Consider the following 27110-nt stretch of genomic DNA (forward strand, 5'->3'; position numbering starts at 1 on the left):
TCTGCTTTTACTGTTCAGAGTTCATATCCTTCCCTGTATTGTTTTTTTCAACAGTATTTTAAAACTTTCACTGAGTAAGTGCTGAATTTCTAGTTGTCAGGCCTAGAAGGTTGCTTTTCTTTATGATCATTACAATTTCCTTTGAACTTTGTTCTGTTTGCCTGTCAGATCACAACTGCTTATAGAAAAGGAAAAGAGATGTGATGAACTCACTGTGGTGAAGAATGAGAACAAAGAAGAGAAGAGAACACTTCTTGCTCAATTCAGTCAGTTATTTAATAAGTCCTTTTTTTGCATAATATTTTGCAAGAGAAAAACGTATTCATTTTGTGCCTACATAGATGACAAAAACCCCTGTTGTCATTTTTTCAGTGCTTAACAAGGCAGAATTTTTTTTTTTTTCCTGGGTTGTGTAAGGAATCTTCTTTATAGCCTTTTCACAAAGCTGAATTATAGCACCCAAAATACACAGGCTGAATGTGCTCTACCTCTGAACTGTTTTTTGGTCTTGAACACTTACCCAATCTATGACAGTGCTTTTTTGATGACTGTGTTCAAAATGGCCCTTAAGTTTAAGTATACCAATTATAATACATTTGTACCTTCCAATTAAAGGCATTGAATGCTTTATAGAAACCTAGAAGTCACAGACATTTTAAAATGAGTTAAAAATAAAATGTAAGTATATGAAGCAAGTTATATTTTAAAAAATTCTATTGTGAGGTCTACAAAAACTCATTAAAATGTTTTCTGGCCAATGGTGATATCTTCTTTTTGATTTAAGAGCTGACTTTCAAAGATACAGATACTGGAACTCCTTTAATTAGCTTAGTCACCTCACATTTTAAAGCATAGTTACATTTATGTACATTTCTTTGAACTATGAAACATGGGGTGCACAGATTTCTAGGCTAGCAACAAATGAGCTAACTCTGGAATCAGAAGCTCCAATTATCCTGTACAGCTAATTGTAGAGAAACAGGGTTAATTAGAGTGGATAGAACACCTTTCCAATGCCACCATGTTGTCTCTGTTGACCCAGGCAAGTGGCTGTTTCACGTTGTGGAACACTACTCCAGCTGCCAAAAGCTGCTCTGTGGATATGAGAAATAGCACTCTATGCTGTGCAGCTCTTATAAGTACAAAAGTAATTGTAGGTAACTCCCTAAATGCAGTTGTCTCATAACGTAAGAATAAAATACATTAATTGAACTTATAATATTTTCTGTATTTGAAACACGTTTCATCTGGTGAGCTATGCCTGGTTACTTTTTATCCCATTTTCCATGAAATTAATGTTTTTAATGAAATTTTAATTCAAACTTTCTTCTAAATCTTTGCATTTAGAAAGTGAAGCTTAGCACTTACTATATCATAGAGCTTAACAACTTTGTATCTCACTTTTGGCTTGTGATTAGCAAGTTATAGTCAGTAAATTACTGAGGCATAGATGGTCTCTTCTCTTGAAGCTCAGATATCACCTAAGGCCATATTTCACCTTTTTATAACCTGGCTTTATGAGCAAGACCAATACTACAGTGTCCACCCTGAAAAATGCCTCTTCTTCACTGTTTTCAGACTGCCTGCTTCCGAACTTCTGGAGCTTCCTAAGGAGGTAAATTTAAGGTGATTATATTACTCCAAGCTCAGGTAAAACTAACATATTGATCATTATAGCCAAACTTGATGGAACACATAGCTTATTCTTTTCCATTGTTTAAGGTGATTAATTGTAATTTATTTCAGTGGGGAAAAAAAAAAAGGTTTTGTTTTTTCCCACTTTATTGTCTTCCCCATGTTCCACATTACCAAAAAAAGCACAGGAAGAAGTGAAAGACCACATCCTGAAAAGCAACCTTGTACCAAAATAAATGAAAAACAATTAAAAAATAGACTAATGCAAGTTCTTTAAAATTTTAAAATAAATATTTTTTCAAAAACACACTAAAATTTATGAAGACAGAAGAACTCAAATATATTTTTTTATTACAAAACCTTATCAGTCACTGATAAACTTATTTTTTATTAATAAGTTCCAGTTTTGATTAGAACATGAATATATGGAATATTAGTACAAATCATTATCAAAATATGACAGTTAAAATTTGCATTCTGTGGAAAATTAATCAAAATGCATATAAATAAATATTATTTAAAATGTTTAAACACTTATTTATGGTAATGTCAATTAAATTATTCAATTGAAATTTAATTGGCTTCTTGAGCAGAAATAGTTTAAAGCTAAGACTTTTTCTATGCATATAAATTGATACTAGGTAAAAAGATCAAATAAAGAATAATGACTTTATCTGGCAAACATTTAATAGGTTGTAACATTTCATAAAATTCTAGAGGCACTTAAGGTGCCTTTCTATTCAAAATAAGCTTGCATTTAAGTATTTGCTGCATCCCCTTAAAAGCTTAACAGTAAATGGAACCATAAATAATAAGTGTTTGGGATCTTAGTTTGCAATGAAAAAGTATATTAACCTCACAAAGTCCTAAGTTGTAATGATACCTCAAAATTTATTATTTCAAGCTTCTCTCAAGAAGTACAGAGCACCTTCTTACATCTTTCTGGAAGTGCAGAACCTTCTCCCCTCCGCTTCTTACTTCTGACACATTATGGACAGTAGAAGCAGCAACAGCACTGTCATGCCCACGTGCTCTCCAGTGCTATCCTGCAGTTTTGGCACTTTCATCACCCAGTCTGCAGCTTGTGGGCACAAGTGCATGTGGGAGGAAGAGGGGTATACCTGGTTCTCATCCAGACATTCAGTGAGCTGAGAAATGCAATCTTGGACTAATGCTACGTAGTGCACCTGACAACAAATGAATTATATAAACTCACTATTTGAAAAGCAAATAACACTGATCACTTACATAATATTTTTCTTCTTTGTTTGATCTTCATATGTTTTGGAAGAGAAACACAGCACATCATACTTTTAATTCTATTGCTGGAACCAAAGTTGAAAAAGAGGAAACAACACATCAATTTATTAAAGCAGTATGCTTTAAAATGGAAATGAACTGCAGTGGATTGTTTTGCTAAAGTCAGTAAACTAGACTACTGTAACATATGTTACTATATATCATTAATTTCAAAGCATATCAGATTTTAGTACATAGTTCTTGATACTTTGAGGCTTAAATTTATTTATAAAAGAACAACAAAAAACAGCCATTCATCTTCATAACCCCCCCCCCCAAAAAAGAAAACATATTTACTGTTCTGTTAAAGATACCGGCATTTTTTAAAGTTCATAATACTGTTATTTTGTACACCTGCTATCTGCATAGGTGACCATGTATTCACACACTTAGTCTCCTAAAAATTGAGATTATTCCACATGAGTAGCCATATATGAAGATGATGAAGAGTTGCACAGTTGGCATCACAGATGATTTTTCACTCTGGGTCAATAGGTCCTCTTACAGAAGAGAGAATTAAACATTTTTAACAGGAGAATTAGAGTTCCGCTCTGGATGTGCAGTGTTGCACGTGATAAATGCTCTGTAAGCCAACTGTCCCACTTGCATTGTGGAATTCTTTGATAGATATGGTAGGCTGAATATTTCATCCTTAATTCAACAGTGTCCTGAATGTTTCAGGTTTGTTACAGCCACACAGAGCTTCACTGAAGCCAGAAGTTTCTCTACAATAGCCTACTTGTGTGGAATAAGTGACAGTGCTGGAGCTCTATTTTGGATGTCATGTCCTCTTGTCCCATTCAGTTTCATGAAATGTTTTTCCATCCGAAATACAACTTTAACCACTGTTTCTGATACTTTATTGAGAAAAGGAGTACTAAAGTACAGGAAATTACTAAATTACAACTGTTCCTTTAGGAAAAAAATACCAAATTTTTTTTCTATGAAAGATTGGTGTCCTTACGTTGTGGATGAGAGGACTTGAAATTTTCTGATCTTGCACATCAAATCAAATTGTACTTCAAATCAAGAATAGAAATCTATAAAAAAAAAAAGAGGAAAGACCACATTAGTGATATTTGGAAAAAATGTGGAGATGGAAAGAATGATGGGTGTGACGGATCAATAAGCACAAGAGGAATAGTAATTAGCATTGGAAATAATTAAAATAAATTTAAATTTTAATAGAAATTAGAAGCTAGTATATCTTGGAGGAAATAGAAGGAAAACATACTTACCGAGGAATATGAAAATTTGTGCTGTTAAAAGCGATTGTTCTAACTTCAGAGAGCAACTGAACTCCTTTTTATGTACATATATTTTATATACTTTCAATGAAATGAAAATAAAGTGTACCTTAAGTTAAAAACTAAATCTTTGGGGAGTTCACCTAAATTTGCATTTTTCAGCAGAAGGTTTTGACTGAAAAAAAACCCCACAGAAAGTGGATACCCATCATTAAATACATATTAGGAAAAAAATATTGTTTTATAAACTGATTTCCAAGGCTTGATTCTGATTGATGTTAATGAGAACATGCCATGAATTAGTTTGGTACAGTTTGGCTCAGGTTCAAGGTACAGACTCGGCACTGCACTGGAATCTTTGTAAAACATGCTGAAATCAGTGCATTTTTTATTGAGCAGGGACTACAAAAATACATTCTTTCTATAACTGCCCTCCCCTCTTTTTCATCCCTGAAAAGACTTAAAACAAAAAAAAAATTAAAAAAAAACAAACCCCAAACAAAACCCAATAAACAAATGATGACTGAAATAGTGACAGACTAGAGATTGTTCCACTCTGGTGGTGCAGAATTTGTCCCACAGGCATACCCGGAGTTATTCTGTGCCCCCTCCCACTTCATTTCCAGTAGAATAGCTATGTTCAGGGTCCGGTTCAGTCCAGTGTTTTTATTCCATTCATCCACCCATCCATTTTTCACCTGTTGTGATTGGAAAGACATTGTCTAATGTTGTAACCTCAGAATGTGCTGTCCTATACTTCCCAAGATGCTTGCAGGGCTTTTATGGATGAATTTTAGTATTGATATTACACAAACAATGCAGAGCCGTACGAACATAATCAAACCAGATCCAAACTGAGAGGTCAAAGCTCATTACTTTGGGCACAATAATGTGCTGACAAAGTATATGGTTTCCAGGCCCAGAACTAACATTTTTTAAAGGTACTGTACCTTGTAGAAGTAAGTAAGAAGACTTCTTCTGTCTTGTAGAAGACCTTATTCAAAGCTAGTTTAGATGTTGTTAATACTGTAGTTAATATGGTAGATGATAAACTCTGTGACTGGCACCCACTCCCTGTGGAATTACTATATTAGAGGAAGCCAGTATAGACTACATAATACAATTCTAGTTGATATACAAACTTCTAGTGGTTCTTCATAGTCCTCAAAAATCAGAAATTAAAAAAACAAACACCACATCAGAAGAAGTGTTACAGAACTGAGATACAAAACTAAAAATCTGCTACTCAGATTGCTAGCTAGTCCAGTCTAACTTTAGTTACTGCTCCCATTGACATCAATATGTTGCTGATGTTTTTGCATAGAACAGGACTTCCTGAGTCACAGTGAAATGTGCCATGAAGCAACATACAAAATGCAGTCAACATGAAAATGTCGATTTGTACTGTGTTTTGCAAAATGTAAGTATAAAAGGTATTTTAATACAAATCATCCTGCATTACAACCTACTGCAAAAACATAAAATAAATCCATCAAATGGCAGACAGCAGTCAACATTAACATTAATGATACATGTCAATGTTTCCTACAAAAATCAGAGATGGGGTACATGAGTAGACTTTGCTCAAAGATGCCACAACAACACCCAATTATCTTTAAACAACTTGTACATCTACAAGACGAGTCTACTTGGTACAGCACAGCAACTCTGCTTAGCGTCTGCTTACAAATGTTCATGAAGAGGAAGAAGTATTTCTGAATAAAGGGACACTTAACCAGGGATTTAGAGTCTTGTCATTTAATTTATTCATTTACCCTGTAGTTCAAATTCTCTTGTTCTAGTTAATTAATAAAATGTCACATTCGAGATTTGAATCACCAACTTTCCTTGCATAGAAAGAAAGTATAGTGCATGGAGCAAAGAAATAGTGATACCCAAAAGTTTATGTCTCATGACAGATCCTTCAATTATGCAGATGATTCAGTAGAGAAATTTCACTTATTTCCCAAATCAGAAAATAACAAAACAACACGATGTAGCTTATGTGACTCCAACTGAGCTAAGTCTATAAGCTATCTGAAAGGCAAAATTGCTTCCCCTTTTCATAACTATATTGTCATCATTTACTTTATGTATCTCTAATTAGATTAATTCATTCTTCCTGAAAAATAAATTAGTAGATAAGCTGAACATGCCCAGTTCCAAAGGGATGTATGATCAACTTGTCCTGAAAATCATTCCTTTATGTTAGTCTGTTAAAAATGGAGAAATATCACATCAGTGGCCATTCAGTCTTTACTTGAATAAAACTTTTATCCTATTTCTTTCAACAAATCTAATTTCTCTGTAGTGCCAGACGCACAAGATACAGTCTGAAAGCTACCTTTGACAAATCCATTCTGCAGCATGAAACACTGTTGTTATTTGTTATTAGCTACAATTATGGCTATATGTTTGTTGAGATAAAAAAATGCAGAGTAGTACCTCATAGAATTATATTTGACATTCCCCTTTCCTCTAATTAGTTAATTTTGGTATTAAAAAAAAACAATCCATGCTAGATGTTCCTAATCATCTTCTTGTCCTTCATAAGCATGGAAGTGGCTTTCAGGAGAATTTGCTCCATGATCTTCCAGGGACTGAGGTGTAACTGTCCAGCCTGTAGTTCCTTAAATCCTCCAATTTGTCCTTCCTGAAGATGGATTTGAGGTTTGCTTTCTTCCAGTCATTTGGAACCTTCCCCTGTCACCATGATCTTTTGAAGATGATAAAGAACAGCTTCCCAATTACATCCTTCAGACCCCTGAGCACCCTGGGATACGTCCCATCTAGTCTCATGGAAGTACGTACATCTCATTAGCTTAAGTGCTCCTTAGCTTTTTCTTCCTCTACTGTGGGTACTGCTTCGCTCCCACCAACTCTGCTAATATACTCGGTCTTCTGGGAAACCTGAGGGTAAACCTTATTAGGAAAGATGGATGCAAATACAAATTAAGTAACTGAGCCTTTTCTGTGTTCTTTGTCAATAGATCCTCTGCCCACTGAGCATGTGGGCTCAAATTTTCCTTAGCGTTTTTTATTCTGCTGATATACCCATAGCAGCCTTTCCTGTTGCGCTTCACATTCCTCCCTAGTTTCAGTTTTGACTTTCCCAAATCCATCCCTGTACATACAGCCAGTGTTTCTATACTCCTGCTTGGTAGCCTGTCCAAGTTTCCACCTTCTGTGTACTTCTTTTTCTTTGAGCTTGTAGGGGACCTATCACACGTGCACACGCACTCACACATACAAATATAAAATGGCCCAGCAAACAGCACCTGTTAGGATAGAAACGTAAGTGTAAACACTGTGTGTGAATGAAATGTCTGAAAGGGTGTCTGCCAGAAAAAATGATACTGTTAATCAGATGGATTAAACAGGGAATGACCAAGAGACTGTTGGGGAAACAAACAAACAAACAGTCAACTGGAAAAGAAGAACGAAAGACGCATGAATATTTGTGACAGTGAGAAGAGATGGTGGAGAGGAAGCAGCAGCTGTCACAGGCGGTCTCTCCCTGTCGGCAGCGTCCCCCCGGGCCGCCCCGACTGCTGCCCAGGCCGGGTTGTGCAGCCTCCCTGTGCGGCACCAGGAGCAGCCTGCGCTCAGCACTGGGCTGGCAGGGCTGGGGCTGCGCACAGGGGCTTCATCTTGGGGTGCAGAAAACACCTCCTGGGGCAACTACTTATAGAATCATAGAATCATAGAATCATTTCGGTTGGAAAAGACCTTCAAGATCATCAAGTCCAACCATTAACCATGCCCCCTAAACCATGCCCCCTAAACCATGCCCTGGAGTACCCTGTCCACTCGCTTTTTGAATACCTCCAGGGATGGTGACTCAACCACTTCCCTGGGCAGCCCATTCCAATGTTTGACAACCCTCTCAGTAAAAAAATTTTTCCTAATATCTAACCTAAATCTCCCTTGCCACAACTTGAGGCCATTTCCTCTTGTCCTATCTCCAGCCACCTGACAGAAGAGACCAACACCCACCTCACTACAACCCCCTTTCAGGTAGTTGTAGAGAGCGATAAGGTCTCCCCTCAGCCTCCTCTTTTCTAGACTGAACAACCCCAGATCCCTCAGCCGCTCCTCATAAGACTTGTGCTCAAGGCCCCTCACCAACTTGGTTGCCCTTCTCTGGACACGCTCAAGCAGCTCAATGTCTTTCCTGTAGTGAGGGGCCCAAAACTGAACACAAAACTTGCTGTTGTGTGGACAGGTCTACTAAGATTGTAGGGAATGTCGGAACTACGCATAGAGCGGGCAGGAAGGGTGCGCACCCAGGGGAACCGGCACTCTCAGAGTAGGGGCAATGCGCTGGCAGTTACCTAGCCGGCTGGAAGGGGTGGGTGTATAGGGTGGGTATATATATATGTACACAACTGTGCAAAGCAGTACATGTGGATGTGGGATTAGAAGTTCTCAGGCCCAGCTATAGAAGGTATCTATCTACTGCATTGGTTCTGAACTATGATCATTAATAAATCAGTAAACCTCCTCTATCCTGTGAACTGAGCAGATTTTCTCTGCCACAGAGCTCAGCCATGCTGAGCATCCCTGTACATTCCCTGCACATCCATGCTGTCCCAGTGTGATGCTCCCTTGACTTCCCCTTCAATACAGTGGAACATATGTTTTTTTACTTTGAGAAGGATTTCCCTGAAGATCAACCAACTCCCCCTGGGCCTCTTTGCTCTCTCCCGTTAGATCCTGCCAAGCAGATCCCTGAACAAACTGAAATTGCTGTCTCTTGTCATGAAAATACATTTACTGAATTATGAGAATAGTGAGTTAAAATAGAATATCATTTTGATATGAATAGAAAAAGGAGCTTATTGTGCAGCATTCTGCCAAAGTAGAGACTTTGAATATAAATTTGATTTGGCATCTGGGAACTCAATTAGAGCAAATAAAAGGATAACCTTTAAAATTGTCTCCAAATAAGTATTTAATTTCTGCTTAATAAAGTAATGAGAGATGGAGGTGAAAGAATACATGCATAAAATTGAAGATTTAGCTATTCTGTTATTGAGAAATAAATAGGGAGTGAGACAGGAACAAAACCCATGTTCATTTTTTTAATCTATTTTGTCTGTGTCTCAAAGGGGACGGTTTCAGAATACTTGAGAGCATCAATGTCCAGCTTACACAAAAAGGAGAAGAAATACAGAAAAGAAGGTGACTAAACATGAATGTGGATTATTAAAGAATTTATATGATGCAAATAAATGTTTTGTGATCCTGGAGTCTCTAAAATTGGAAAGGAAAGCCTGGCAGATACAAATGAAAAAAGCAATATTCATTACCAGTGCAAATATCCATGGAAAAAATTGTTCTGTCCTCCTTAATACTTTCAAAGCATCTACCTGAAGACCAATTTCAGATTCATAAAAAAATATGAAGCCATTAATATTCTGTTAAATATCATACTTCAGGCTGAGCACTACCTTTCGCAAAGGAGCCCACTTTAAGTCACCTTTCTGTTGTGATGGATAGGATATTCCAAAGGATGTGCTTGCACGTAAACATTGTCATGTTTGATATCGTGGCATTGATGTGCTTTCACCATGAAAGAAAGTAGAGTATGAAAGGGTAGGTTATGAGACTAGCATACCAGTTACTTATCAGTAACTCCTAACGTGCAAGCTCTTGACCCATTATAAACTGAGACAAGCAAGACTGCTTGCATTTACAGCTTTATCATTTTGGCAACTCTCTCTATGACAGTTTCCTTGCATTAAGGCCATATTTATGTGAGAAATAAGCACTGGTTTTACTTATTTAAGTGTTAAACCAATTTGAGAAGAAGTCCTTTGTTAATGCTATTATTTCAACTGCAGTGGCTTATTACAATTTAGTTAAAGCTGATTCCTGTGTCAAATTTTATTTTAAGTGAAACATGATTTTCTGTATTTCTTTTTTCACTCATTTTATTAACTATATTTATTGTTGAATCTCTGATGAATCCTTTCTGAGGCTGTGAGATTCAGTGCACAGCAGGGGGCATATCTCCTGTCTGGTCTGTTAGAGCTGACTTTGGCACACGCTAAGGTACAGGGGGCTCCTCCTTTCCCACCCCGATGGAATTTGCAGGTTCTGTGTCCCCACGCCTCGAGATCAGTGAGGCCAAGCACGTATTCCCAACAGGTGCACACACACACACACACACCTGCGCACACGTATATACAGTAAAAAGACACCCATGTAAACAAATGCAGAGGTCAGCACCTTCACCAGCACCCGCAAAAATATTGCCAAAACCTCTTCTTCCACTCTGGCTGATCAGGATCAAAAGCCACCAGTGGAATATACACATCCTCACAGGCAAAAAGGGACTGTCCTAGAGCTGGTCTTAAGCACACAATGTATCCTCGAGCTGGCCCTAGTCTTTAGTTTCCTCCAGTCGTTGACCTCTAGACACATGGTACCTTTAGGCTCAGGGTCCTGCACCAGCGGCTGGCACTGCAGCCTCTGCTCCTGCTGAAGGGCTAGGGCAGCTTAGAGGTTGCTAGTGTTCACACACATACAGGCGTGTGCATGCTCAGAACAGCAGTGCATCCTCACAGGAGGTAGTTAAAAATAAGATTTAATAAGAATATAGGACAGACTACAGTGATCAAGCTAAGAGCTTAGCTAAGAACACTGTCCAGCTGCTGGCTTACACAGTTGGATTCCTTTATCCCCTTTTCCCTGTATTTCTTCATGCTTGTTCCCCTCTGCTCCACCTTGACCCCCCTCGCTCCACCTTGACCCCCCCCTTTGGTCCTTCCTTAAACTTTTTACAGTAAGTCTCACAAAGTCTCACAATGCTCTTAAAACATCCCACAATGTTTTACTTAGTCCACAAATTTTCTTCACCCTGCATCCCATAGTAAGTCACACACCCCTCTAGGCAATAAGCCTCATCAGCTTTCATGGTGCACTGGGTAAAGATTCTCTTTCACTGAGTCACTTTGGTGAGTTTCACGCTAGACGCTAGTCTAATCATCCAGTTGTTCTTCTTGGGTGGTCTTCGAAACAGCCATTCAGTGTGCTTCTCTCCACTGACTAGGTTATTGGGATTCCTCCACCCATCATTTCTCATTTTATCCTTGGTGGGTCTTCCTGTGTGGTGTGATTAGTCAAACAACCTGAAAAATACAAGACTAATTGGGTTTTTTTGTTTGTTTTGGTTTATAACATGAAAAAAGTCTTAAAGACTTAAATTACACTTAATCTTAATGTACAGTCTACTTGAACCTCCATGAAGAGTACTTAAATGTAAGTGCCTAGAGCTGTACTACATATGTATTTAAATAAGCGGTCTTATTTTCAGGTGTGTTAACAGCCATAATATTTCTGGGCACTCATGACTTTTGAAAATCAAATCACTTAGTCAAGGCATAAGCTTAAGCAAATTCAGACTTGTTACTTTCACTGCTTAATAATTTAAGTACCTTCAAATGGGTTTAAAACATGAAAGTAAAAGAATTATTTTTTAATGCAAGAAATATTCATTTTGAAATGTAAGTTAGCATCAGATTAAATTTTTGTGATGACTTGTTCAATGTCAGTTTGTCTTGGTTTCTCCATCCCTAGATTCTTCACAAAGCACTAAGGTTTTTGCACCATCTAATTTTTGGCTTCTAACTTGTATTTGTATTTACAAAAGGGTCTATCTGCTATGTAATAATGGGAATATGTCAGTATTACTCCTAAGATCTCAGCTGCATAATGTTAGAAGAACCTTTTTTTCTGTTAAAACTTGATGAATTTCTTCATCCATTCCCCTGAATATGACAGAGGTACAGATCTGAAAAGTGTTTAAATAGTTTAGGTCCACAGGTGATGAGGTTTATAGAAGACTCAGAATATAAGTGCTGTTGTACAGTCAGCAGCAATAACAATTCCCCTTAGTGACCTATATATTTTCAAAAACTCTTTGAAACTACTTAAGAAATTTTGTTCAGTGAAACACTGAGGAACTTGTCATAAATTCTTATGAAATAGACAAATGTAAATGGAAATAAAAGTGTGAATTTAATGTCATTCTTGTCTGGTTTTCATACAGGAGCCAAATATTTTTTGCATGTGTTTGGGGCGGGGAAGAACACAAAAGCAGAATCAGTATTGCACTGTTCTGAATGTATCTTCAGCAAAAATTATAATAAAAATGAGATTTATTTTTCTTGGAAAATATCTTTGGATGTCAATCTTGTAAAGTTCCCACACTGTACCTTTTGGAACAGATGAGCTTAGATGACTATTCATATGAAAATAACAAACAATAAAGTAATCAAAAACCTTTCATGAGATACATCACTGTTCACTATTCATTTGGAAAATTACCATTTTCCCTTTATATAAGATCATTTAGACTCCCAACTGATAAATATGTTTAGTTTTCACACACACATGGGGGATATAATCTAATAAGCTACATTTGAGCAAATAACAAGCCTCAGCATTCAAATTGCAGGTGGTGAGATTGTTTTTTAAAGATGATTCAGTCTCCTGTAAATTATTTAAAAATCAACTTTGCTTTGTTCTATTGAGTCATTCAAACCTGCAGCAGAAAATAGTACCTAGACAGAGAAAAACAAGTCAGGCTCTGTGCCAGGGTTCTAACACTTTCACCTGGTGAAAAATTGATAATTTGGATATTGCATCTTATTTTAAGATTAGTGTGTACGTAATCTAGATACATTTTGACTTGAAATTTAACCACTGATCTTTGGATGTATCACAAAAGGCTGTAATGATAGGCTGCAAGATGACTCTGTCCTTCATATTTCAGAAAGGATGCCTGCAGCAGTCCTCCAGCAATGTGAAGTCTCACTGTCTGTGTTCCAGAGAATTCATCATTTTTTAAGTGCTGGATTACACAAGCTTCCAACACAAGTTAAAAAAAAACAGGTTTTTTTCTGAAAACAATTATAAGGAGTATTTTACTATATAAGAAGTTATCATTCAGCCTGTTTATAATGAAATTCTTCAACAATGTATTGTGCTAACAACGACTAGACCAAGTTCCTCAAACTTACGGATTGCTACATTTCTCAGAGCCAAAATTACTCTGGACTTTACCACCCTGACTGCAAGGTCCTAAAAGTGCTCAACTATTATTATGTTTGTTGTTGTTGAATTCTAGCAACACTCAAAATACATGTTTAACTACATCTAGGCTGAGAAAATTTTTTAGCTAATAATAACTCATGGGCATTTTTGTATTCACAAATGCACATAAAGTATTCAGTATATACATACAACAAGTATGTGTTAAGTGCAGTCTTCCTAACTTGTAGCAAAGTACCATTACTAAACTTGTTTTTACAATATATATTTGGAAATTCAACAGATATTCTATTCTTCAACAACAAAATATGAAATCATGCAATAAAACTGAAAAATAAAGGTGTTACTTTCACTTTGCATGTTAAAACAAGGATTTTTACACTTGTTAATCCAGAAGGGACTCCAAAATAAACACAAAATCATCACAGTCATTCACAAAAATATATACAAGCAGCTCACTGTTACTCCCTATTGATTATTCTTCCAACTTAAATATTAGCATTAGTAAAGTAAGAACGAAACTCATCAAATTCAAACAAAAAACTCACTGGACTTAAACAGTTATAGCTGCATATGCCTCCTGAGAATTTGATTCCATGTGATTAAGATGACAAATACCTCTGCAAGTATGAACACAGAATACAGCAGACATTTCAAATGAAACTGCCTGGGGCTTAAAAATATGACCAGAATTATTGCCTGCATCCCACCATTAGTTCTGTAAATTCTAGAAAATTAAATAAGCAAACAGAAACCTCAGTTAAACATACATTTCTTATTTTTTATAAGCATCAGTTGGAGTTTTCTTCTAATTTGTTTGCTTCTTCTGTAAATAGATATCAGTATGCTTCTGTGATTTAGGAATGTTAATTGGTTAATAACAAAGACATTTCTAAGTTTGGATTAATTTGTGTTGGCTTTTCTTCTCACGGTATCATCCTCACAAAATCTTAAAATATGTCAGTTATTTCTCAGATAAAGTAAGTGTCCTTTGAGAAATAAGACTTCTATTTTCTTTGCACTATTTAAAATAGCTGAACTGATTTTCAGATGACACAGAGACAAGGAGAGATATAAATTTAACCATTGTAGCTTTCTACAAAGATGATGTTCAAAATGGATCTGAGATGGTGAGAGAAATATATCTAACTTGTTTCAAGAATTACTTTTTAAGCTTTGATAAGAATGACTCCTTTTGAAAACGATGAGTTTAAATTTAACTCTCTGACTGAAAAATATAACTTATTTAATACTATTACCCATATTTGTTAAACTTCAAGTTTTCTTCAGTAAAACTCTGTCACTCAATCAAGTTCCAGCTAAAGTAATGATATTTTGAAGAGACTTCCACAGCAGTTTTAATATGTGATTTGTTCTTCTGAAAATTCAGGACCTCTGAGGCACAAAGGTAGTTTGAAATCTCTGATAGCATATCCTGGATTCTCCAGAAAGCATACATTATTACTTTTCAAGAAATACAGAAGCTCTGGCTAAATCTACATCTTCTTTTTATTTTAGTAGCCAGGCCACATGTGAGGCCAAATTAATACCATCAAGTGTCTAACTTTTTTACCTTTTGAAGGACAAGCAGACCAAGACTGGAAATTATGGGAGAAGAAGGTATGCCCTGTGCACAAGAGGACATTATTCCCCTGGTTATGAGGATGGGTCTTGACTTGGCCATCTCTCTGTCTATGTGTCTATGATGTGTGGCAATAAGCAAATGAAGAAGATCAATGCCTTTCCTGGGAATGCCCCTATGTTTCCTGCTGCAAAGCCAGAGAGGATCAAAACCAGGCTGCCTGCATGAGTACAATGAACATATCGATTAGGGTCTTGGTAGTACTTCCAGCTTCTGGTCACTCCCAAGGTGAATCAGGAGGAAACAACTCATAGCTCATTTCTCTGAGAAAAGCTACCATTTTGAAAAGTACAGGTGATATATCAGGTTTAAGAGGAGATGCTATGCGCTTCTGCACTTGTTCAGTGTTTTAATATAAAATAGATTTGGGGCTCATCCTGATCTTATCAAACTTGGTGGAATTATGCTGCATTTACAGTGATAACAGTGAATTTAGTCAGATATACAGATGAATGTATTCTGCTACTACATTTTCCTGAATGAGCAGGTTTCTTCCTAGGAATACCCAAAAATATATTAAAGAAATTCTCAGAATAATACTATGAACATACTAATGCCTTTACGATAAATTCTTAAGTCCCATTAGACATTTAATGAGCACTGACATCCACCTTAGGAATACTTTTGTGGTAAATATTCTCTAAAAACCTAAAAACTTGTAAAAGGCTGTTTAGTATAGCTCTTAGAAAGCTTTTGTAAAACATCCTAAGGCATGTAAGGTTTGGTTTTTTTTTAATAAATGTATATTCACATAGTTAGGGATTAGGAACTCAGGCATTTAGATACTAGTAAATGAACAATACCTCAGCAAATTTCAATCGGTAGAATCTGATTTCTGACAACTTTCCTCAAGCCTATTTCTAATCCTGTTGCTATGGAAACATTTTTGGACTGCCAAACATGCTATAAGGAACATATAAAGTATCATGTTTTCAGCTGAAATATCAAGAGTATACTATCCACTATTGTGTATTATTCCAGACCAATGTCATTAGAATAATCTACGTTGGTAAGTTCCCAAAAATGTTCATCCAAAAATCTTTTCTATTTATAAAAGCTCAGAAATATACCACAATGCTATCTGAGAAGAAGCAGAAAAGCCTGGATACATCTGTCTACAATTTTGCTTTAAATTATCATAGCTGTTTTACTTTCTGCACCAGACTTCATAACTGACAGTGCCTACAGACATTAGAGTCCTGAATGGATTTGAGGATGTGGGACTGAAAGGGAAGGCACTGTGGTGGTGCAGCCCCCGCCCCGGGCTACCTTACGGTGTCAGGACCAGCCAACATTGTGTTCTTGTGCAGTGAGTTGGGACAATTTGGTACTTTCTTATCCTGGCTACGATACAGTGAGTTAGGATGATTAGGCACTCCCTAACCATACCTGAAACTCCTGCTGCCTGGATCATGGCCCACCTTGGAGGGTGCCAGAATTACCTGACAAGAATTATGGCCAGAATAGAAATACATTGACCAAAGTCAATCATCTCGCGATCCTATAAATACTGATCCTAAGTAAGACCCTTTGATGTCTCTGGGATCGCAGCAGGCTGTGACCCAGTATCTCCCTCTGAGTTGGGATGCCTCTCAGGGTAGATTTCAAGAGGATTTTAAGTAGTAGATGTCATGAGAATTTTAAAGAGCAGGTTTCATGGTGATTTTTAAGGGTAGTTTCGCAAGGATTTCCAAGATCACCTGCTGATAGATGCCGATGGAGAAGAAGGGTTCAAAGATCATCTGCTGATAAATGCTGACGAAAGAGAATAGTGAGTAATTCACCACAATTCGATTTTGTGAGGTTTTTAAAGATCATTTGGTACCAATAATTTACTATAATTGGCCAAGAGAGAAGAATCTCTATTATAGGTTAACCTCTATATCTGTGTGTGTGTGTGATTTGATTTAGGAAACTTTGTAGTACTGAGAGCAAACTTTATTAAATCACTCTGATAAGTAGCAGATGATTCAGTATTGTTAAAAATCATATAACCTAATCTTGTGACTTACCATAATAGTGTTAATAAATCTTAAATTGCTGCTACCTCAGAGTTGTATAGGGTCCATAATCACTCATTCCCCAACAAATTGGTATAGTAATTTAACAGGAGGTTTTCCTTACCCTTTGTATCCCTTCTATTAGGCATAAACCATTGTCCAAGTCTGAGACTAAGTTTGGATCCAGCCACACCTAGAGTCCTCTCTGAGATGGAGTTTACAAAGCAAGGGGGTCCATTCTGAACCTCGTGACTCAACGTGAGGTTTTTCCTTATCCTTGTATTAGTTCCATTAGACATAAACTGTTGACCAAGTCTGGGACTATGTTTGGATCCAGCTGCACCTAAGCTCCATCAGGAGACTAGAAAGCAAGGGGGTCCACTCTGAACCTTGTGACTCAACCTGAGGGTCTCCCTTACCCTTTTCCATCTCCAGTCTCTGTGTGAATCATTCCAAATCAATTCTAACTCAATTTTCCTTTGTATGTTTCTTCCATGTAGTAAGTAATAGAGTGAACCTTGCCATTGAACTTTGTTAAGTCACACTTTTTACAAATTCACATTAAAATCACTTTCGCTAATACCTTTGACGGTGATTCTTTAAGTGATCTAAACCACTCCATCCATGACAGGCACTCCAAAATACTTACTGACAAACAATTTTCCCAATAACCTCATCTAATAAATTGATGACATCAGTTATATAGCACCAAACCTCATTAGTTTCCTATGTAAATATTTTTACACTGGGATTTGAGAAGTTTGATTTGAAAAGTTTGTATTTAAATTTTGAAAAGTTCATTGGGATTTGAGAACACCACCATCTTAGCTTCCTCCTGTTTGAATCCTGTGAACTTATTCTGAAATAAGATCACTTATACAATAAGATACCTGATGGTTATTCCATGTCATAGTCCAAATGAATTTCCTGTGTCAAAAAAAGCTGTAATAAATGGCTTTAAATTTGACTGTTACCTCTGGGTTATTACTTGAGTTTTAATTTCTGTTTTATTTTCCTTCCACTGCCATTGATTTCTGTTATCAAACAAAACAGTCTTAGGTATAGAGTTTAAGGGGGCAGTCAACATGATCCAAGGACTTTCTTTCTGAGCTTCATTTTTTTTTTCTACCTTCAAGTTTCTGCACCTAATTTAAACAGTGAGTTTAAACACTGACTAGAATGTGCCAGTGTTGTTTACATGAGTGGAGTTCCTTTCAAATATTAGGGACTAAAATGGGTAATGAAACAACCTTGGATGTATTGATACAACAAACGTATCCAGAGGCAACCTGTGCACTTGACCTCCACAACCCACATGGTTGAGTGACAAACCAAATATGTGATCTTACAAGAGGATTTTAATGTATTTAGGATGGTGCTATGAGCCAGTAACACCAGAACTGGAAGTAAAGCCTGGCAGACAAGCAGTTTGGCTGAAGTGAATGAACACAGATATGCTCTTGCTGGAACTCTGCAAATGAGGCTGTATGTGTATGTGCTTTGCTGCTGCTTTTTGCTTCTGATCCATTTTGCCTATGGCAACAGCAAGACTGATGCCCATATCATAAATAAAAGCAGACGAGGAAAAAGTACCATGGACTGAGAAATCCAAATCTAGCCTCACTGAAGTTGGAGCAATAGCCTTATGAACAACTATGTTTATGCTAATATTAGTATAATGTAAAAGAAAACCTATATGCAGTATATCTTTATGGCACAACCTAATAAAATCAGCCATGTCCAAATCAAGGAATGGATCACTGTCCCTCCCTGTCTCTTCAGAAAAGCTGTTAAAGCCTCTAAGACCTCTTGTAAAAATAACACAGACTAAATAATATGACTCAGATCATGCAGATGCTCAGATCTGAGCATTGTGAAAGGACCATGTGCCCTTGTAATTCCAGCCAAAACAATTTCCTGCTTAACCAGTTTTAAAGGGTAGAGAATGTAATTATAAATCAGATATGTGGCAAGAATTCAAAGTGGTGGCTGAAACAGGGGGGCAATGGTGTGGGGTGTCCCTCTGTGCTGTTCTTTTCCTCTGAGTCCCAGAGATGATGCCACGAAACATTCTGGCTTCTGGTTTGTTTGCTTTAGTTGCTATGTTCAGTTGCAAGTACCTCCACAGTAGATACATACAGCTGTATGTGCATCATCACTGATCTGAGCAAATGAGATATTCCATTTGTTTACAGGGAAAGAAAATCCATTAGAATGAAAAAGTTTTCTAGCCTGAAACATTATACTTAACTTTAATGTGAAAAAGAACAAGAAAACACCTTCTTCCTACTTCTCTCATTATGGATTAATAAAAAAGTACAAGCCTGCACTTCTCCTGCTGTTGAAATAACTTCAATGAAAAACTCTGCTAAGGAAGTGTTATCTTGATAGAAAGGCACATGTTGTTTCTATGCTGTCCTTACCTTTTCCCATCTCCTTTCTGCCCATGCTGAGATATGTTTATTCTAAAGATATTGCTGATTCTTTTATGTATATTTTTTGAGGTAAGATTTTAATTACCTTGTTAAAATTCCCAAAAGATTAGTTAGGTTTTAATTTGTTCATTTGTGATATTTAGAGTATTTCTTTTTAAAAAATTTCATGTACTGTTTGTAAGAAAAATATCTCAGCATGCCCAGAAATTATTCTGACTTCAGGCTGATAAATTCAAAGAAATCTCTGTCTAAAATCTTAGGTTTTGGCTTTGCTAGCTGGCCTAACTGTATTTTCTCCAGACTTGGGGAACTAAGAGATGGAACTACGCACATGACAAACTTATTTCATGCCCACACTTAAATCTTCCTGCAGATACTACAGGTTTTCATGAAAAACCCATTGGCTGTCTCAGTGGAATATTGAGCCTGCGTTTATGGAGATCAAAACAGGAACTATGGAGTCCTTCATGTATTGTTGCATGGGGTTGAGTGCTTTAATATGGCTAAAGGTATGTGCAGTTTTAGTTTGCCTTTTTGCTTGCAGCCCACACACCCTGAAGCTTTGGTGGCAGCATTTAGGCCATGTGCTGGTGCATTTTGAAGCACTGTTATTCTGTTTTCCCTGAGAAAGTGATTTTTTTTTTTTTTACATGCAAATCATCCTGCTCCCCTTCTATTTCTTAACCCTGATGCTTTTTAGCTTTAATTTGTAATCCTGTACTAAAGTCTCCCCCACCCCTGTCCATCTGGTATCTTCTAGACTGTTGACTCCATATTACAACAAGATAGATAATGAGTGGGTAACAGACATTTTTATATCCAACAAATATTACTCAAATAGCAAATATTCACAAAGCTTAGCAGCCAGTAGGCAACCCTTGCACCTAATTATTATTATTCAATCAGTGCTAACAGTGTAATCAAAGAAAGACCACCAACATGAATTTTGATCAGGTATCGATGAAAGGTATTGTTCTTCTAAGGAAAAAAAAAGAGTGTGGTCGTGGTTGTTGACATGATCGTGAGACCCTCTGCTGCACTGGAGAGGACACCCACAAGAGGACACTCACCTGGGACCTACACCTGGCTGTCTCTGTGGCCCTGCTTCTTTCCCTAGGGTAACCTTGAAGGCAGTGCACGCCATCAGCTTCAGGTCTGAAGAATAAAGCTTTGTGCATGTCAGCCTATTACAAATTTTTTTGTGCAACATTATAAATACTTCCACACCAGCTGCATATTCAAGTAGTTTTTATTACAAATGACCTATTCATTAAGCGAAGTTGTCCAAGTGATGGAAAAATAATTTGGTGCAGAGTTTTCCAATTAAATAAATGTGTTTAGGATTAATATGAAAATCATTTGTTTGTATTACTGTCCAGTCAGTGAATGGGCATTCAGCATAAAAGAACAGACAATAACAATACATGACAGTAATTTATGAGTCTACGTCTAAGCCTTCTGATATGATCATACAATAAATGGTACCTATGTAATCCATGGATCACTCTTCCATACAATAGTTACTCCCAATTGCATTAATTAATCTGTGTTTGGAAATGCAGTAACTAAAGTCTTAACTGAAAGATTTCATTTGGATTCCTAATGGATCTGCAAAAGTTACTGCTGAACTAGCACCACTATGATATTTGACTCAGAGAGATCATGCAATCCAAAGCACTTCTGAATAGACCACACAGATGTCTCTTCTGTGGGGGAAACCTGCTTTTGATTTTTTTCCCTTTTGAATAAAGGCTTTGAAACCTGACCTTCATGTTCTATCTTTTAGTGAACAATGATAACAATCTATTGATTTCTATTATTAAAAGGGGCTAGAGAGATTAGAAACTGTCTTTTTTTCTCTTTGGTTTGAAATCATGCTCATGCCAGGACTCATCTCGTGTCAGAACTCTCTGGAAAGCCAAGACACATTTAAAGTAAATAGGATATGACTTCTTTGAGCTAGGGTTAGATTTATACCTTTTAGTTCTCAAGTTTGTTCTTCTATTATCCACAAAACCCCCCAAACCAAACAACACTCCACCCTCAAAAGAACAAACCAAACCAAACCACAACCCTGAAAAACACAGATACTCAGATTTATTATTGAAAACAGCCATTGAGGTTTGCAGTGTATGAATTTTAAAGTGAAATGTTCAAAAGTGCATGATGCGGTTTGACATAGGATTAAGATTTCCTAACATGTACAATATTTGCATCTAAAGATTAGTGCTGAATTCATCTATGCTGTGTGGATCACCTTAGGTGTTTGGTTAGTCTAATGTGGTCATGTAGGCTCTCTATCATTAATGGAGGAATTTTGTGCATTTCAGTGCTAAATTCTTGCCTCTTCATTTTACTTGGACAAAGTTTCTAATCCTGAAGCAGGTTCTACTCTCTGACTACATGTAAATATTTTCCTCCTCTACAAATCGGAGACTTATTTTGTTAGATTTCCGATCTTGTAAAAACATTTTAGTAACAAACTAAAAACACTTTCACATTTCTGTGGGGTTATAGAAGATTATAAATTAAAAAAAAATCTTACTAAATAAAAAGGAAGAGCAAAGGGAAACGGGGGGGGGAAGTAGAGATGTCATTATATCAGCGATTTTCTGTACTGCACTATATTTCATCTGTGCCAAAGTCTGTATTCTGAAAAGGGGCAAATTTATGGATTTGTTTTGGGTCTGTGTGGTGGGGTTTTGGTAGCAGGGTAGGGGCCGCAGGGCCGGCTCCTGCTGGAAGCTGCTGGAAGCTTCCCCGGCTGGGAGCCGGACCCGCCTCTGGGAGAACAGATTCCAGAGGGGAAACCTGCCGGGAGTCGGGGGATCGGGATGGGAGAGGAACCCCTGTGCAGATCCCGAGGGCAGGGAGGAAGGAGGGGATGCCCCTGCAGCCCGTGGGGAGACCAGGCGGCAGGCTGTCCCCCCCCAGCCCACGGAGGGGAGCGGGGGAGCAGATGCCCACCTGCAGCCCGGGGAGAGAGGAGCCCACGCCGCAGCAGGGGGTGGATGCCCCCCAAGATGGCCGCCGCTCCCTGGGGAAGCCCGCGCTGGGGCAGCCTGGGACTGAAGGACTGCGGCCTGCAGGAGGGACCCGCGCCGGGGCAGTTTGTGAGGAACTGCAGCCCGCGGGAAGGATTCACGGTGGAGCAGTTTGTGGAGGACTGTCTCCTGTGGGAAGGAGTCACGGTGGAGAAGTTCATGGAGGACTGTCTCCTGTGGGAAGGAGTCACGTTGGAGAAGTCCGTGGAGGACTGTCTCCCGCGGGAGGGACCCCCCGGCGGAGCAGGGGAGGAGTGCGGAGTCCTCCTCCCCCTGAGGAGGAAGGAGCGGCAGAGACAAGGTGTGGAGAGCTGACCCCAACCCCCCGGGAGTGGGGCTGAGCTGGGAAGGAGGGAGGGCTGGGGGGAAGGTGTGCTAAGGTTTGGGTTTACTTCCTGTTATCCTCGTTTTGGTTTGATTGGTAATAAATTGATTTTGTTTTTTTCCCCAAGTTGAGTCTGGTTTTGCCCGTGACCATAACTGGTGAGTGACCCCTCCCTGTCCTTGTCTCGACCCACGAGCGTTTCTTTATATTTTCTCCTCCGCATCCCACCGAGGCCGGGGGGGGGGGGTGGGGAAGGGGGGGAGGAGTGAACAAGTGGCCTCGTGGTGCTTTGTTGCCAGCTGGGCTTAAACCATGACAGGTTTTTAAAATACCATTGCAATTTTCTCTGACAGGTTTATTGAGAACATTTTTTGCTACAGTGAAGAGCTCCTATGGATAAAATACTGGAGTTTTTTCCAGTGGCCACTTTAGGATTAGGGCTTTATTTTAAAAAAAGTTCATTATTCCCAGATTAAAATGAAGTGTATAGGATGTAAAAAATAAATCTTGGAAATGTCTGCTTGATCACTTAAAAAACTTAGTATCTGACTATTTACTTATGAAAAGATACTCTGGCTAGATAAAATGCTGGATTTCTTCACTCTGAGACATTTCTTTGGTTTTGGAATAGGCAAAATGGTTAGGTATTTTATGTATGTTTCCTTCTGTTATCCACCTCAGAATCTTGCAAGAGGATCTATAACAAATCTTACAATGCTTTTCAACCTGATAAAGAAATGACTTTATGATTTTTCTTTTCTTCTTTTTTCTTTCTTTGTTTTTTTTTTTAATTGTAGGCATTTTTATCAGAAACACTGTGTGGAATCAGAAGAAGAAAGTGAGTCAGACCTGTTAATTATTTGAGGAGCAAAAGCAGTTGCAGACATATAAAATTAGAACTTTAAATCAGCTTTTACTTCAGCTACAGAACTGAAATCATATGGACTTGAAACAGGTGGCTGAGAAACAACCATGTTCCATCCCATGGAGCATTATTGTACAAATAAAACATTGATGCTCAAGACTGTTAGATTTTATAGTGTATTTCTACACTTTACTTTCTTCACTGTTGTTCAGATATTATACAATAGGTATTTGGTCTGCAAAGAAATAAGGCACTTAAATCCTGATTAATTGTCCCTGTAGGCAGTTGCAAATGAAATGAAGATTAGATGTTAAATGGCAAACACCGTTCTTTACTCAGCTTCTGTTATACTCAAAGCCCTTTCATTTTCACTATTAAGTCTAGGCAGCTAAGGACTTTCTAAACTGTTGGGGATCCTGACTGAAGATAAGTGCCTTCCTACAGTTACATAATTAAGCCTTGAAGAGAGAAGGACTTATGATTTACTCTGTAATCTATTGTATGTGACTCCCACTCAACTGCCAGTTATGGCTCTCATCCTTGGGCACTTAATTCTCCCCTAGCGTGAGTGTAAGAGTAACCTAGGTAAGTAATTTGGGACTGTGGGTTCTTGCAAATGGCAAAACTCCTAAAAATCAGGTATTGCTGTGCACTGTGAACTTTTAACTCAGCATCCACAAAGCTTCCTGTGTTCTTTTGTGGATATACACCTCAGTTGCTCACAGTTTGTAAACAACATATTGAATCTCAGATACTTCTAATCTCCTTGTAATTATTGCAGGAGATTTTTTTTTGCAGCACTGGGATTGCTGCCATGACTGTAATAGGTAATCTGAGGTAACTCATTTTCCTGGTTTATGCCTCATGCTTTCCATCTCTAAAAATCCAGAAATTGGATATGACCTATTCTGTTAGGGGCTCTGTTGTAAATAAAAGCTCCAAGTGTAATATGCAGTAATGTATTTCCCATCTGCACAAATCTCTCATTCAGATTCTGTGCAACAGAGCGTCTGTGTTGCATGGTGTGGTTGTACTTGAGCTGGTTTAGTGCTAGCAAATAAAAAAGAACCTGAAGCCAAATGACATTGATTAGCTCACATCCACACTGCTTAAGGCTAGCACTCCTTATAGCTTTGTTGCAGAGACAACCAGTTGCAGGTAGTGACCTAACAATTAATTAGTGTAGAAAATGGGAAGACATTGAGTTCCTAGTCCTTTTTCATTTATCAGCATAGATCTACACCGAGATCCCTGAAGTAGCTCCTTAGGTGGTATGTCTAAGCCCAGTGTTCTGGAAACAACAAATATTATTTTAAATTTCAACCCCATCGACAGTTTGATGATTAAAGCATTTTTTAGACAAGAAAAGTAGGTTTGAATCTTCTAAGGAAGTGTAACGAATTGAATCTGAGTGTCTCATAAATACATAAAAAGAAGACAGCTCCATTACCACAATGCTTTTTAAAGTAATCTAGATGTTCCATCAGGAATGCTTTCTGGGCTGTGGAGATTTTCCAACACATTTATTCCTGTATTAATGGCTTAATTTAAGACATGCTGAATGGTCTGAGTGATAGTGGCTTAATTCCTGCACAGCTGCTGGTTGCTTTAGTTCCTTTCTTGAGAGTCTCAGTGTATGTCTATACTGCACAATGCACTGCCATTCACATATGCTTGGACAAACTACCTGTAGGCTAACGATGATACAGAGACCAGGTGACACGGCTCGGCCTTGGTCAGTTAGCTCTGAGGTAATACCACCTGGACACAGCTATACTGCTTCTAGACTGTGTGTCTGGTTTTGCTCTGTGTAAACATACGAGCTCATTTGGAGCTAGCTTAGAGCTATCTGAAATGTCATCGGGCAGTATAGCATAGATGCATCCTTAGGCATCTCACTCATTTTACTGAAGTAATTCTAAGTGATCAGTGTGAGCTCTTGCAGTCAAATCAAATTCAGGTATCAAAGACACAGATCTGCATCTTAGCCAATTTCTATCAAAATAATGATTTTTATCTATCCTCTGTCATCTAACAGCTGCCTTTAAAACATACCTGCCACAATTATGCTGATTATTCTTATCAGGATATACCTATATGTGCAAAATATAAAGGTCTGGAGAAAACATAAGAGGAGCAAGATATTTTCTATGTGAAAAAAAGGAAAACATGAAACAATCTTCTGATAGTGTTCATATTAGAGAGGCAACATTTAGAGAACCTACTAAAAAAAAAAAAGTAGTCAGAAAGATTTGTGTTGAAGAATGAAATCAACATTGCAAAAGGTCAGTCATAATTAGACAGCTGAAGAAATGTCAGTATTGCTTGAAGGGACTGACTAGAATCCCCTTTACAACACTATGAAAAATACGACTATTGATCTATACAAAGTGAAGTCTTGCTACATCATGGTATAATTGTAATTTACTATGGGGTTGTAAGTGATATTTAATCCATTTTTAACTCTGGGATTTACATACATTTAAATGCTTTAGACTTTGTTCTAATTTACTCAAATAAAGGTGTTATAAAATTCTGTTATATTTCAAAGTGAGCATATGGATTTGTGTCAATCATGAAAACTGTAATTAAACCAGGAATAATTCATTATTTAATTACTCTGATATTATATCAGAAAGAATTAGAGACCTAAATTAATTTATTATCTTATTACAGTTTTTCCTTTGAGCTGCTTTATATAATTTGAAACAACACTTGCTGAGGGGAAACAAATGTCAAGCAATGGGTCAAATTAGATATGCTTTTCCAAATACAATTTTCTCTTTTCCTTAAGCATGCAGGAACTGCTGGAGCAGCTTTCAGATACGTACAATGTTTCAGATAAACGTTTAAACATCTTAGTGGTAAGAAAAATGAGACTTTCATACAAAAAGATGTTCCCAAAATTAATGTACTACAACAGAAAATGGAGGTAAAGAAAATGAGCAAGTTGGTGTTTCAGCTACAAACCCCTATGGGTAAAACACCTCAATGTTTGAGCTTCCCAATGGACATTCAGGAACATCAAACAGACGTTGTCAAGTGTGAGCAAATTTCATTATTCTCACGTAAAGAAGCTGCTGGCAAGGTTTGAGTTATACACATGAGCATTCTAGGGACTGTTGGTCCCATAGAGAAGAAAACCAAAACCAAAAATTGAATACTTTTACTTGCGTAAAGTGTTTCCTATCTTACTGGAGATGATGAAACATCTAGAGGAGCTTTCTATTCAGTCAGACTTTGATTGATAGGGCCAACTCTGGCACATCTGAGGTCCTTCACAGAAAACTGAGAGAGAGTCTACTACTGAGTTTAGTCTTATTCCCATCAGATTACATTTAAGACACAACTTCTTCTAACCAGTGCTTTGTAGAGATTATTGTGGGGAAAATCAAGATTGTTGAAAAAATAAATACCATATTTTGACTTGAACTCTTAAATCTGGTTTAGGTATCCTGTAATAAAATGGAGTAAGTACCATGTCTTCAGCAGGCAAAACCACAGGGCATATCCTCTTTCTACCTTCAGTTTGAAACCATGAATGCAAAGTACAGATTG

This window comes from Harpia harpyja, chromosome 4, assembly GCF_026419915.1.
Source record: "Harpia harpyja isolate bHarHar1 chromosome 4, bHarHar1 primary haplotype, whole genome shotgun sequence".
In the NCBI taxonomy this organism is placed as follows: domain Eukaryota; kingdom Metazoa; phylum Chordata; class Aves; order Accipitriformes; family Accipitridae; genus Harpia; species Harpia harpyja.